The sequence below is a fragment of the Hydra vulgaris genome, chromosome 09 (genome assembly GCF_038396675.1).
Source record: "Hydra vulgaris chromosome 09, alternate assembly HydraT2T_AEP".
In the NCBI taxonomy this organism is placed as follows: Eukaryota; Metazoa; Cnidaria; class Hydrozoa; order Anthoathecata; family Hydridae; genus Hydra; species Hydra vulgaris.
The window spans coordinates 4,367,955-4,372,308 of NC_088928.1; the positions used below are offsets into that span (position 1 = coordinate 4,367,955).

The 4,354-nt window shown below is 25.2% G+C and overlaps 1 long non-coding RNA gene across 1 annotated transcript; it reads right to left on the reverse strand.

Moving 5' to 3' along the window:
- Nucleotides 1-566: 566 nt before the first annotated feature.
- On the reverse strand, nt 567-3,960 carry LOC136084503 (uncharacterized). The gene is made up of 2 exons (XR_010640597.1): nt 3,853-3,960; nt 567-708 (listed from the first exon to the last, which is right to left on the reverse strand). It is a non-coding gene; the product is annotated as an uncharacterized LOC136084503 (long non-coding RNA).
- Nucleotides 3,961-4,354: the final 394 nt, after the last annotated feature.

Below are 4,354 nucleotides of genomic sequence, written 5' to 3' on the forward strand. Positions count from 1 at the left end.
TATATATATATATATATTTATACATATATACATAATATATAGACTTATACATACACACATATATATATATGAATACATAAATAAACACATACATATTTTATATATGTATTATACATACATATATAAAATATACATTGTATAAATTATATAGATACACAAGTATGTATGTATATATATATATAGATACACGTGTGTATGTATATATATATAGATACACGTGTGTATATATATGTGTATATATATATATAGACACATGTTTACACACGTGTATATTTATATATGTGTGTGTGTTTGTGTGTGTGTGTGTGTATATATATATATATATATATATATATATATATATATATATATATATATATATATATATATATATATATATATATATATATATATATATATATATATATTTAAAGTATTATAAATTTATATTTAAAGTATTCATATAAATATTTATTTAAAACATGATATTTATATTTATTTTAAAAAATCTGCCGATTTTTTGTTGAGGATCTTTTTCACCATCCTCTTCACTCCCCTTCTATTGTTATTTTTCTCATCGATTGTTATTTTTCTCATCGATTGAAACATCAATCATTTACATACCTCACCACATTTAACCATCATAGCGATCTCTTGCCTTGTTAAAACATGGAGCCACTTTCGATTCAATTTCTTTTGTCGCATCGTTGATCAAGGAAAACGTTGACACTATAAATATAATAAAATGATCACTTAACATTAATTTATTCAAACCTATAATTATGTTCAAAAACTATAGTTATTAGATGAGTTAGCACATATAAATTAAGTAAGAAAATTCAACTTATAATGAGTAAACAATCATATAATAAGTAAGAAAATTCAACTTATACTGAACAAATAGTCTTATAATAAGAAAGTTCAACTTATAATGAGTAAACAACCTTATAATAAGTAAGAAAGTTCAACTTATGATGAACAAACAATCTTATAATAAGTAAGAGCTTTATAGAATCATATAGACAATATAAATATCTGCATATTAATAACTCATAATATAAGTAAACAAGTAAAGGTTGCAGCCAGCCTCCAACCATTATCACACTGTTGTAATGTTGCTTCTCTTTCACTTTTCTAAATATACTATAATAGGTGCAGCTCTAAAGAGCTAGCGTCTCTTCTGCAATCTACTTAAATTTATTCTTTTATTACTCATCATTCAATTTATCCTTATCCTTTAACTGCGACTATTTCTAAGTGCTCTAAAAATTCTTATTTGCCTAGTTTTTTTTCTTGAACATATGTTCTTTGGAATTCTCTCTCTCCATCTTATTTTTCTTGGTTCATATAATTTGCAATCTGTCAATCAAATCATCTGTGAGTCGTTATCTTTCTTCATAAACTTCATCTTGGTTCTTCCAGTAACTTCCAACTCTAGTAGTGGTTGCTTGCAGCCTTGTTGGAAGCAAAGATTAAACAAGTAACTGTTATAATAAGCAGCGCCGTGCTGTAACTTTTGGGGGCCCTGTGCAGAAACTGAAAAAAAATTTTTCTTTTAATTCGTAGTAATTTATGGTATTGGAGAAGTTTTTCTAATTTATTTAATAGGGGGCCCAGTGCGATTGCACTTGTTGCACTTGCAATAGTACGACGCTGATAATAAGTAAAAAAAAATTGTTAACATCTATATATATTTTGAATATTTTGGAAGTATAATTTTTTTTGTTACTTATTGTTTTTGCCTTAAAATCAAAATTTTTGTTATTGTTGTTAAAAACACTGAGTATGAGCAGACAGTTAGACCGACTCCTATTTATACAAAAATGTTTAGAGTAGATCTGAATTAAACTTAGATCAAATCAGAGTAGATCCGAAATTAACATTTTTGAGCAGTTTTTCCAGGTTGATAGTTTCCTGTTGATATTTTGCTGCAGTTCAAGTGCCAGAAATTTTTTTAAGACCTGAGAAACATGAACATAGATATCCCTCCTTCAAGCTTCATTTATAAATGTTTTATCTCATTCATATTGTAATCTTTTGCCAAAAGGTGTTCCTCTTGGCAATCAAACACATGGTTATACTCACATAATCAGAGTGTACACATTATCATAATTGCAGCAAAGAGGTAAAAAAAATTCTTTGCTGCAGTTATGATGATGATAACACATTCCAATCAACAGGATCACAACAAACACGTGCCTATAATCTTTAATTGTCATTATTCAAGATTAGTCAAATTATAATGGATTAAAGTCAATTCACGCAGAATGTATGCATTCATAAGATGAGTGTCCAAATCCACTTCTGCAGTTTTTTCTTTAGTTTTCTTTTTCCTTTTTTTAAAAAAAAAAATTAACAGTTGTTCACAAATATTACCTAACCAAAAAATAAATTTTGCAAGATTTTTCCAACTTTACACTTAAAACTAAAATGCCAATAATAACGAATTAAACAAAAATGTTGCCTGCTTTTTATGTTTTTTAATGTTTCAATAAAATATTTAGAGATTATTAAAACCAAACATTTTGAAAAGATAAACTGTCATGATAATTATAATAAAAGTCACCAAAACAAACAAAAATCATAAACTAAGATACACCAATCATAAATTATGATACATCAATAAACAACATCAGATAAAATAAAAATATTCTTTGCAATCAGACTAAAAAAAAGCACAAATATTAAAATAAAAAAGAAATAAAAATATTACAAATATTACAAATATTAAAATAAGAAAGTTAATTGTTAAACAAAGTTAACATTTATTTCATAAATTGAATTTATCAAAGAGAAACACAAAAACAATGAATATATAATGAAATAATTAAAAACTTGAAAATTGTATTAAAGATTATTTTAAATTATTATTTAACTATGAGTTAATAAAAGTACATACATTTATTAATGTTTGAACATTTTTTTCACTTGAACTCTAAAAGTGTAGAAACTTTTTGCATTTGTTCAAAAATAACACATGTCATTGGAAAAATTAAAAATTACCTTATGTGCAACAGGAAATTTTGGAGTTTTAAGCTTCCTTGACAGTTTATTGCTTTTTAACTATAAGCTTTAAATCTTTATTTTTTTATTTGACAACTTTTATTGCATAAACATTTTTTCTCTTATGTAAGGTGTTGAGTTTTATTTTTAAAAGGGAAGCAAAAAGGGTGATCCTAGGTTTGTGACAAATAATTTGTACACATTGCAACTGTATTACATAAAACCTCTTTAGTTGTGACTTGGATTGACCAATACATTTCATTGAAATACAATGCTTTGATTGAAATACATTTATTGAAGATCTTCACATCAGTTACAATGATATTAAATCAAAAAAAACCTATCTTTACTGAATAAACTAAAAGGATAAGGTCCTTATTGCTTCTGGACTTCTATTATTATTTAAACCCAGAAGCAACATGGTTAACACTAATAAAAGTGGAGCTATGCTATACCTTAAATATGTTAATATAAAAACTATTACACTATAATATAGTCTATATTACTATAAAAATTATTGTGGGATTTATTGGAGAAAACCATTTTTTTGGAAGATAACTACAAAAAATCTAGATTGAATATATTCTATTTCAATCTAGATTTTTCAATTGTTTGTGTAGATATCTACCAAAAAAAAAGGTTTTCTCCAATAAATACCCCAATAATTTTATATATTATTTAATAAATTTATTTAATATAAACTTCTAGTAGTTAAATTGAGTTAATGGATTGACTATGAGTCAGTTTAAAATAGAGTTAAAAATATTAAATTCAATATAAAATAAAAATGGAGAAAGTGACGGTACTCGCTTTATTTAAAAAAATGTTATTAGTACTTGTAACTTAAATTAAGCAAATAAAAATTCTAACATCTCTAGGACTTCGGGACGTGTAGTCCGCTAATGTTTTGCGACAATATATAGAATAAAAAATAATCCGGTAACCGAAAAATACGACCTAATTCTGAGGGATGTTAAAGTCTGCTAACCTTAATTTATTAAAGTAACTAATGCAAAAATAAAAACATAATAATTTGATGTATGTACCGATCACCTGGAGGTAAAAGTATATCATTTCAAGATTTTATTGAAAAAAGTATTTTAAAAACAAACAAAATTCCGAAATTTCCAAACACAAGATTTTTTTTTTTGATATGTTACATAAATACAATGTTTTGTCTGTCATTTATAAACCGGTTAGGTTATATAGAACTTCTGCAACTGCAATAGAAAATATTTTTATTAACAATTAATTAGAAACTTCATTTGAGACAGGGATGTTTAAGACTGATATAGTGATCAATTCCCAATATACGTTAACGCAAAAATATAAAAGTTATTCCAAATGATCAACCTAAAATTTTAAATTTAAT